General features: G+C 48.0%; 1 protein-coding gene across 1 annotated transcript in view; it reads left to right on the top strand.

The window, feature by feature from the left end:
• The window catches only part of LOC142765696 (E3 ubiquitin-protein ligase TRIM9-like), a 290,659-nt gene that overhangs the window by 106,228 nt on the left and 173,153 nt on the right, over window positions 1-11,278 (top strand). The gene's annotated exons all lie outside the window — the stretch shown is intronic.

The following is an 11,278-nucleotide window of genomic DNA, read 5'->3' as shown; positions in this document are numbered from 1 at the left end:
GCTTTGTTAAGGTAATAATTTAGTTGTGGAACTGCACAGCGCAATCTGGTATTAGTGACCTCTAACTGGCGAGATACACACCACTGTTTATTCAAGCAATACCTCAAATGCTCGAAATCTTTAAATTTATCCAAACTACCTATTCCCCATTGCAGACAAGCATTTCGGAACCTTAGCGCTGTCACGTAAGCTGTATCTGGCAAAACTGGTATGGTGGGCCCACTCAGGGATACTGCTGTTAAAGATTCCGCCATTTCGTTCAAATATAATCCGTGGTGGCCCGGTACCCATATCCACAATATACCACAATATAATAGTACAGTAGAACCAAGTATCTGTGCCACATACGCACGCTGGGGGAAGAGCTGATTGACCAAACAGTCGTTGTTGTTTTTTCTCTGGACGTGGCTCATACTCAATGGAGGTGCGCCGATCGGCCGATTAGAGGGTTTATTATAGGTAGACGCATCAGCTAATACATTGATTTGCAGTTTTAGATATTTGTAATGAAAAGTCGAAAGCAAAAAGTTAGCTCGATACTTCTTTCGTCCCGCTAATGAATTTCTCAATAGCGAAGAAAACATCCTTATGACTGTATGCCGGTTATCTTACAACATGTATATGATGATGATGATGATATTGATGATGGCGGTCGTGCACTGACACATGTGCACAGCGGAAGATTCGCAAAAAAGCCGATAAACGAAAATGGTTCGACAAGTCGGCTGGAGCAGGTCGCGAACATAACTCTTAATACGTTTTTGGTCGGTCACAGGACCAGACGATTGTTTGCGGTTGGTATACAGTCCCTCGAAGTTGTGTTTGAAGCAGACACGTGCTTATATTGAGGTGAGCGCCATGTGCAGGAAATGCGAAAAGTGTGAATTACCAGTTATGAAACTGAATCACTTGTTTCGTATACTTTGTTTCGTTTGTGTTCCCGTATAACGTGTAAGACACATCGTGACCGCCTCCGTCATTCGTGACCGCAGCTCGCAGTACAGACGCGACGACACCGAAATAAAAATCACAGCATATCCACGGAGTTAATGATGATTGGTGTGGGGCGCAGCGTTCGTCAGTCTGTCTGTCCATTCGTTCTTGCGTCCGTCTGTCTGTGTGATCCTTGGTACATCCGTCCGTTTGTTCATTCGTCTGTCTGTCCGTCCATTTCTTTTTGAAGCCATCCCTCTGTCTGTCCATCCGTCCGTGCGCCCCTCTGTCTGTCCGTCCGCGCGTGTGTCAGTCCGTTCGTCCGTTCATATGTCTAGAGAAAACTCCAAGCACAGCCATCTTACATCTTTTCATCATGTATTCATCATATACAAATGCCCCCATCCAGCAGACATTGTAAGGACCGCTGTTTCGGATACGTGCCACTGGTGGGTACGTACTACGAGGGACGCACAAGCCACGCCATAAGGAGCTTCGCCCCTAAAAGTCGACAATGGACGGCTCATTTGCCCCTATATATATGCGGCCGACGGCGCTCTTCTGTCAAGATGGGCGTAGCGTTCTGTATCCGTGTCGCGTTCCGTATCCGTGTGTAACGAAGGGCACGAGCACAATGGAGTGGGAGCGTGGATGATGGACGCGTGGAACGACGCCTCGTCTTGTGTCTGTGTCTCTCCTTAACGAGCGAAGTCTTTTTGAGTCTCTTCGTGTCGCAATAAGCGTGCAGCGCGCCTCGCTGAACCCAAAGACGACGCCGGTCAATTATCATGTATAGGTAAGAAAGTTTGGCCGTCCGCCGTGGTGGAGCAGTGGTTAGGCTGCTCGGCTGTTGGCCTGAAGGTCGCGGGTTCGATTCCGGCCGTGGCGGTCGCATTTCGAGGGAGCCGAATCGGTAGAGGCCCGTCTGCTGTGCGATGTCAGCGCACGTTAATTAAAGAACACTGGATGGCCGAAATTTTCGGGGTCCTGAACTACGGCGTCTCTTATGAATAATATCGTCGTTTTAGGACGTTAAACCCCAGGTATTATTGTTGTGATTGTTCATTGCGCAGGTTGTAATAAACTTTATGGGCAGTATAACAGCGCTCAAACTCACGGGACGAAGAGAAGAGACACAAACAAGCGCCGACTCTCAACTGAAGATTTTTTTTTTGAAATGTACAAATTATCTGAACACATAAGATGTAAACACACAGAACGTGCACAGAGCAGCCAGCGATCAGTAGAATGTTTGTTTGCATGGAATGTGTCGCGCCTGCGCAGTTACCCGTAGCGCAAAATTATTAATGACGTCGACGCGATCCTTCGCAGGCCCCTCTGCGCATATTCTATGTGTTTACATCGTATGTGTTCAGATAATTTGTACATTTCAAAAAATTCTTCAGTTGAGAGTCAGCGCTTGTTTGTGTCTCTTCGTCCCGTCAGTTCGTCCGCTGTTATACTGCCCACAATGTATCACCAACAAGCCCAACTATCAGTCCTGCTGTAGTAAACTTGTCTCGATGGATGTTTCCTAAAAAAGAAATCCAAGAAAAAAAATAAATTTGACGCAGGTGGTTTAACCATGCAGCAAGGAAGAACTTTTAAAATTGGGTGCGCGGTTAAGAAGAAAGCGAATATGTGCGAAAAGAAAAAAAAGGATCGGCGGGTCATTTTGATCATAATTCTATACGCTGCATTTAAATGCGATGGAGGCGGAAATGTTGTAGGCCCGTGTACTCAGATTTGGGTGCACGTTAAAGAACCCCAGGTGGTGAAAATTTCCGGAGCCCTCCACTACGGCGTCTCTCAAAATCAAATGGTGGTTTTGGGACGTTAAACCGCACAAATCAATCAATCAATCTATACGCTGCGGAAACCCACATTCCTCATCGTAAGTGATTGCCTAACGATCGACGTCATGTTGATCTTCCCGACTGCGCTTCGACCCCATCGCTGACGTAGAGCGTTGGATGACTTGCATCTACTCGCGAAAATAAATATAAAGAAGTCTCGTCTCGTTTTTTGCGTACGGAATAAATTTCCTCTTTCGTTATAACGAAGTAAAAAGTCGGGGGCGTTTGTGTCATTCGTGAATCATTATCCGCAAGTTCCTTCTCTGTGTTGCCAGTTATTGTAAGCATAATGACGTCACCATAAGTTGTGCCCTCGCGCAGTTCAAGACTGTCACAATTCCGATGGAAGCGGAAATGTTGCAGGCCCGTGTGCTCAGATTTAGGTGCACGTTAAAGAACCCCGGTGGTCAAAATTTCCGGAGCCCTCTACTACGGCGTCTCTCATAATCATATGGTGGTTTTGGGACGTTAAACCCCACATATCAATCAATCAATCAATCAATCAATCAATCAATCAATCAAGACTGTCAGGCCTCCGTATGGTTTTATTAGAAATCGTTTAACGGGTGCTCGTGTTCACGTTGGTTCTACGTTGAATTATGTGTAATGTCAGGTTTTAGTTAAGGATATCGCGAATCACGCTGAAGGCAACGTTGAGCCAAAGAAGAGCAGTTTAACAATTTTCGTTAGGGCCTCACAATCGTACAGTAAACTGTTTCCGTGTGCCCGCGCCGACCTTTCGGCACGTGAATTTGTCTGAGGCTGGAACTTCAGTACCGGCTTCGAAGAAGGCAAGTCCATTTTTCGCTGTTGACTGTACGATTGTGAGGCCCTGTTTATGGATATCTTTTTTTTTAAATCACCAGCTTTCATTATCCCTTTCCAGTCGTTGTCGTAGTTATACCGTGGTTTCGGCTCGTAAAATTCTGGCACTTATTACTATAGTTCTTTATCACGTGGTAATACGGGCAACTGGGTTCACCGATGTCGTCTTCCATGTATTACGTTCGTCGGAGGTCCGCATATGTTCCTCAGTGATGCACACATTTAGAGGCGAGACAGGCAGGATGTATCGTGTGTACAGGACCCATTGTTGACGCGCCGGTCCGCGCGTCTTCTTTTGTTACGGGGCGGCCATGATGTGTCTCGCCTGTATATATACGAGTACGCCTTCTTCTTCGCGGCCCGCGATGCCGTGAAGGTGTAGGGTTTGGTGCAGATGCGCTGATGATGCCCTCTGGCGGCTGGAAATGGGGGCCCGTTGCGTTGTTCTGTGATGTGAATTTTTTTTTTTTGCACCGTGGTCATCTTTTGTTAGTTTCTTTGATTGTTTTGAGAGACTCCCTCCTCTCCCTGCTTCCTCCATCGTCGTGTGCCACGCCGTGTAGTTGGTCTTCGCCGCCATTTCTGCCTGCAGCGTCTTCCGTGTCGCCCTTGAATGCGATGTGGAATGGTCTCCCCGCATAGACAGACCTGCGCTGCTCTTCACTTGGCCCTTTATTTGTTCATTTTTTAGACACCGTTGCACAGAGATACGCGTTTGTCTGCTCGTACTTCCGTATGATTTGTTTGCATAGGATACAGCCAGTGTCGAAGAGTGGCTTAGCGCAAATGCGGTTGAGGCACACGAGGCACACCTGAATTCAGGAGCAGATCTAGCCAATCATTTTACGGGATAGGGTGAGGATGGGGGCGGGGTCGCTTGAAGTTAAAACAGGTGAAAGAGAGGGAGTTCTTAATTCTAATTTTTTAGTAGTTAATCATCACAAGAACGCCGTCAGAGCATAAGTACTGTTCGTTGGGGCTCACATTGGCCCCGCTCATTTGTCCTAACCGGGGATAGGAGGGGAATGACAGGCAGTAAAGGAAAGGGGTGGGATCCATAGGAAAAAAAGAGGGGGAGGAGGTAATCGCCCCCTACCGCATTATCGCAATCACCTCGTCGTTCCCGATTCTATGAAGTGCCATAACTCGTCTGATCTTGTGTGCGATGACCCACGGAAGCTGGGAGAGCTGCATCCGATAGTTTCCTGTTTGTTCCTACGTTTCTGAACCATATTTTGCAGATACCCGCCGAGTATAGGATACCTAAATGACGGTCGATGCTTTATTGACTGCTTTATTTACTGGAACAAACAAGTGATGAGGTAGCCCGCTTCTGTGTTGTAACCATACCAGGGGGTTATGGTTGGTCAAACTTGATCTACCAGCTTCTACGTTGCCCCCTCGTGACAAGTATACTACTCGTTGCGGAGTCGATTTCAATTTTAATTTATTTTCAATAATTATGATTATCAAGAGCATTCTCGGGTCTCTGTTAATGGGTCCCAGGTGTCGATACCGTTTTGCGGAGATTTGTCAGTTCAAGGATAGCGCGAAAATAGCTGAATGGACATGACTGAATATGGCAAACAGAGTAGGGGTGCTGTGCTGATGGTGGTGGTGATGATAATGCTAGTTCTAATGATTCGAGTATAACTTTTTGTTCGACTAGTTGGTGCATATTCAACGGAATCAAGGAATAAGGTGCAAGCGAGAACGCGGTCACAAGCACAGACTGCAGAGCACAAGCAAAAGCAGAGGTTTTTATACTCTTTGATGTTGCCTTTCCTCTGTTGCATTTTTTTTGTAATTTCTCTCTCTCTTCGCAACATTTTTTTAACATCTTTCATCCCCCTCACTCCTTTCCCCAGCACAGGGTAGCCAGCCGGTCTAAGAACTGGCTAACCTCCCTGTCTTTCCGCTTAAACTTTCTTCCTCCTCCTTTAAAGAACACCATGTGATTGGCGTTGACGAAATGCTTGCCTATATGTACCCCCTCCCCCTTTTTTTTCTTCTTCGGATAAAATGAGTTGTAAGTATAGGGGTTCGTCCAGTCCCCGCTTCTCTCGTTTGCGCTTTATTCCTGTCATTAAAAATGCCAATGACGATACTAGGTGAGCGAGTCAAAAAAAAAAAAAAAACGCCTGCTTCGATCATTGACAGTGGTTCATATGCCGGAACTTGCACCTATACGGAGCATCAGCTTACATACAGCCGCCTATAATGTCTTATTCGTAGTCTATTCGTCTCACTGCCGCCAGGTGTGCGTGATTGAAAAATTCGGAGAAGTGGGTTTTTTTATTTTTTTTTATTTTACCTCTCCGGTGAATCGTGGCGGGCACATGCAGCGCCCGAGTACCGTCATTCGCATCGTAAACAACACCATCACGCACCGACCAAGTCTGTGCGTGGGTGGTGGTGGACGCTTGATGCGAGCCCGCGCCCGATCGAAATCGCCGCGTTGACGACGCCTGGCTGTGTACGGCGTCGTTATGGGAACGCCGCCGGCACGGCCGGTCGCTGCTTGACTCCTCATTACATTGTCCCAGGCTTGCTACCCCCCCCCCCCTTTCTCTTATAGGCGTTCTTTGCCGTTGTTTTCTTTACTTGTATCCCTACTTTGTCGTTGTTTGGACATCGTTTCTCATTCCGCACGGCTTCTGTCTGTGTGCGTACGTGCGATACCGCACACGCACCCCCCTTCGCCCCCAACTTGGGCCTCGATCGACGCTTAGCCGGACGACGGACAGGTGACATTGCTGCGCTAAGGGCGCCGACGTACGTAAGCGTTGCCAGCGTCGCTTAGAGAATAGCGTCAGTGAAAGAGATTGGGGTACAGGGGAGGAAGGGGGGGGGGAGTCCCAGTGTTTACATTACAACACGTGCCGACAGCGCTTGTTGCCGACGCGTGCCGCGAATGCGCGTGTTACTTAGCCCTATAGTTCACACATTTGGCAAGCACTCTCAAATCATGACAGGTAGATTGCCGCTATCTCGAATGTATATAACAGCTGCATCTTGCCGGCACTTAGCTACGGAGCAGAAACCTGGAGACTTGCACAGAGGGTTCAGCTTAAATTGAGGTCAACGCAGCGAGCAATGGAAAGGATAATGGTAGGTACAACTTTGAGAGACAAGAAGAGAGCGGAGTGGATTAGGGAACAAACTGGGGTTAAGAATATCATAGTTGAAATCAAGAAGAGGAAATGGACATGGGCCGGGCATGTAGCACGTAGACAGGATAAGTGCTGGTCATGAAGAGTAACTAACTGGATTCCTAGAAAAGGCAAGCGGGTTTGGGGGAGACAGAAGGTTAGGTGGGCAGATGAGATCAAGAAGTTTGCGGGTATAAATTGGCCACAGCAAGCACAGGACCGAGTTGAGTGGCGGAACATTGGAGAAGCCTTTGTCCTTCAGCGGATGTAGTGAGGCTGATGATGATCATGATGGTGATTATGATAGTTCACACAGAAGCATCCTCTTTCTGTGGCGAGCGAAATTTTCCTGCCGCCGAAACGCAGTGTCGTTCGCACTGGACACGCATACCGCACCGCGGAATTCGCCTGATGGTAGAGTTTCCTAAATATATTCTAGAAGGAACTCTGCTACTAATGTCTATGGGAGCTGCGACGCATGGCGCTTCAGTGAGCATGGGAATTATGGGTACTACATGGATTTGCCTAGTTTTCGTACTTTACGTTCCTTCTGGCTTCGTGTGGCTTGGAGCTGCCTTGTTACGAAACAACTATCGGCAAATTTCCGGCAGTTACGCTTCGTCGCGTTCATAGTTCGGGATAACCATTTCAGTGGAACTCGCGAAGCTCAAAACGGTTTGTTCTTTCATTCGAAACAAAAACAAAACGCAGCAATAAACGAAGCCGCAAGTGCGATTCGCCGCCCGCAAGCACGAAGACTAGGCAAATCCTTGTCATACCCATCATTCCCATGGTCGCTGAACAATCGCAGGGCCGCAGTCTCCTCTAGTCAATTTTATAAAGCTCTATGCGCCAAGTTACTGTATATGCTATAAGGTAACCTTACGCCGAATTACGCCGAATAGCCATAGCGTGCCATCTGCCGAGTGAACATTCAACTATACAGTGCGAGCAAGGGATGGATGCGCTGTTGCCCGGATGTTGTTGGCGGCTCGGAACTTCAGTGCGCCTGTGAAGAGTTAAGTCTTTTAGGGGCGAAGCTCCTTAAAGCGGCACCCGTTCGTCCCTCGTAGGCGTAGTCGTAGTCGTAGTGTGTAACCAGTGTTACATTTTGACCTGCAAAGTGGTGCGGGTGGGAGATTTCTCCTGTGCTTTGTTGAACAATAAAAAGTTCTCAGCGCACTTGTTAACTCAAAGCCGAATTCTTCTGTCTCTCATTCCCCCTTAGCAGCCATTGGCATGTACATTGAGCACTATCTGACAAGAAAGGGGTGCTACGCTATACTCGCTGGGCGTAACCTCCTTGGTTTTAGAAAGGTTTAGCGAGCGTTGGGCCGCAGTGCCATGAATACAGTGAACTAGTATATACCATGAACTCGAGGTGGTTAAAGGTGGGAAGTAGACCCAAAGCGCAAGCTGTAAGAAAGTGTGCGTGTGCCACCTCTCGTTTAGTCCTTGTAGTGTCCGCTGGATGGCGGTGCTTCTATATGGGGAATATATGATGAAAAGATGCGAGATGGTGGTACTTGGAGTGTTGAATAGATGGACGAACGGACACAGAGACAGATGCATGGATGGACGCATGAACGGTTGCAGGGGCGGATGCATGGACGAACGCAGGGACGGACGCACGAATAGACGCACGCACGGATGGGCAGATGGACGCGTGGACGGTCACACAGACGCACGCATGGACGGACGGAAGCAAGAACGAATGGACGGACGAATGCTTCGCCCCACTCTCCATCATTCACTCCGTGGATATGCTGCCATTTTTTTTTTGTATTGCGCGTTTCAACGCTCGTTGCAACTCCGAAGAGAAGCGCAACTACATCACAAGGTGCTCGTGATTAAACGGGCAAAGCAACATAAGCACGGGAACTCGTACTTACCAGTCAATCTGAGCTCGCTTCTTCTTTAATTCTACAAGTCGTCTTCTAGCAAGCTGTCCTTGTGTTTGGGGTGGTGTTTGTCGCATAGGACGGGTTAATGGTGCACCAATTCCATGAGCATTTCTGCTAAGCGCACGTTACTTGACTTTGACATGACGAAAGAATCGGACTTCGCCTCCATTTTTTTTTTTTTTTTCAAATTCTTCGGCTAGCGCTCCTATTGGTCCATGGCGACCTGATCTGGCGGCAGATGTCGCAAAAATCGGTCCAAGAGCGATCGGTGTGGAGAACCCTTCCGGCGGATCTCGCTTTCGGCGGCTGGAATGCTCAGTGTGAGGCCGTGTTCACACTGGGCATTCCGGCCGCCGAAAGTTCTCCGAACCCGGTTCGGCGGCGGCGAGATTCGCCGAACAGGCCCTCTCCGCGCCGATCGCTCTTGGACCGATTTTTGCGGCGTCTGCCGCCGAATCGGTCACCGCGGACCAATAGGAGCGCTAGTCAAGGAATTTCGAAAAATGGCGGTCAAGCCCTACTCGTTATGCCGCAGTGCACGTAACTGAATGTTGAAACCAACGGAAGTTCAACCTACTCTGTGCCTACTTCGCGTCCGTGTTTCGTGGAAGAGGGGACCGAGCTTGCTGTTGGCATGACCGAGCTTGTGGCGGTCTTGGAGAGCAAAACGAACCCACCAACGCCGCTGGCGTCGGTGGTTTTTTCTGCTCTTCGTGCATTACAAGACAGCCACTTGCCAGCAAAGCAAGCAGTACTGTCTTTTCTTGCTTCCTGCGTACGCGAATCGTCGAAGTATACACTACCGGATATCGTAGTGACGTTTGCGAGCCGTGACAACAACCGGGTGACAGCGCATCCATCCCGCGTTCGCCCGGTGGTATATGGCACATTCGGCGGCTCGGAGCGCGTCCAGTGCGAACAACGCTGCGTTTCGGCGGCAGGGGAATTTCGGTCGCTGTAGAAAGCGGATGTTTCAGTGTGAACTAGCTTGACTGAGCCATTAGCGTAGCACGAAATGTCTGTTTTTTTTTTTTTTTTTGCGACATTGCGATGTCGTCGTACGGCGTGGTGCGTCCCCTCTACTGGATTTCTCTGCGATGATGTGTACGTCGTGGCCGGAAATTCAACGAAATAAAAACTAAGTAACAACGCTGACCTACTGGTAAGCGCTGTTGTGACTCTAGAATTCAGCGTATACCTTTAATTGGCGCTATTCCAGCCATTTCCAATACGTTGTGGTAGTTTGGTTAAAGGACGAAACGGAAAGGGGACTCTTTTTAGCGGTATTTTTGTTTTGTAATTAAAGAGCAAGAATGTTTAGTTATAGACAGCCGAACTCTACGATGTAACCAGATCGAGCACGAAGGCCTTTCATGATGACTCAGTATTGATGTATCCCGTTGCAGTTGTGTCTCTCGAGAACTTTGCGTGACTTAGCCAGACGTTCCTCTCCGAAGAGCTTATCTTCCTCGGGGAGCAAGAGTTTCTGCGGCATTGGTCGTGCTCTTTCGTCAAGGTGGAACACGAAAGGATACGACTCATTTTTCAACCGACTTGGTGCTAAGCAGCGCCCGTTGAGTTGTTTTATATGATTTCATTTGTTACATATCGTGTTTCATTGCGTCTATTGTATCGTTATACCATTGTATCATGATATCGCATTGAGTTCTTGTGTTCATATATGCCAACATTGTCATCTATATTAGAGCAAATGTCTTCACTGTAACGTAGTGATGTTAGTCGTGAAGCATAGATGTGCCGAGGTGTATATGCCCTGTTACTGAAATGGTATGAAGCCTTTGTGTTCTGTACATGCTGTAAATAAATATTTTCCAAACAGAATCGGGACGGCTCACTGCTCTCCCATAGTTCAGTACGAAGTACTCGAAATCGTTGATCACTTTTCTCCAAACACAACATTGGTAAACGCGACCTAGCAGTCCAGGAGGCCTGCTGAGGCCCACTGGACGGCTTAATACTCTTTCACAGTAGAGTACCAAGTGTTCTAAACCGTTCAACACTTTTTCTAAACGTATCCTACCGCAGCCGCCTACTTATTACCCTGATTATTCTTGTCCATTGGATTTGTAAGCTACTCCGTTTACATGGGAAATGCTGATGTCGTTCTACTTAATGCCCTTGACAATAACTTGATGTTAGTCGAACAGTGTCTGAAAAGTCGACGCCATCGCCGTTCCCAGGCAAGACGTTTCCTGCTATACATGCGCGTAAGTACCTAATAAAGAGGACAGGAGGAAGAGCGCCGACATAGCTGAATTGGTCGAGTTCAAAAAACGCGTCCCTCTGAATGTTGTAGGCTTGCATGGTCCCCTGCTTGCGGCGCGCTGTCCTTTCGTACAGTTCAATTTCCTTACGCATACATAATAATTAGAACACCACAGTTAAAGGCACGAAAGATGTTTCCTGTACATCGCTTGGCTTCGTAAAAGTGTACGCACCACAGAAACGCGAGCCCCAGTCCCTGTCCGTCTGCTGCCAAGAGAAGAAGGCATGCCACCAGACGGCGCAGACAGCAGAGGTGTACGGAAAGAAATGATCCGTAAACTATTCCTCTCGGCTCTACATTAGTTCTGACATTAATGTACTA

Source organism: Rhipicephalus microplus, chromosome 6 (assembly GCF_043290135.1).
Source record: "Rhipicephalus microplus isolate Deutch F79 chromosome 6, USDA_Rmic, whole genome shotgun sequence".
Taxonomy (NCBI): domain Eukaryota; kingdom Metazoa; phylum Arthropoda; class Arachnida; order Ixodida; family Ixodidae; genus Rhipicephalus; species Rhipicephalus microplus.
The sequence above is the reverse complement of the archived record's forward strand: the minus strand, read 5'-3'. Positions and strand labels throughout refer to the sequence as shown.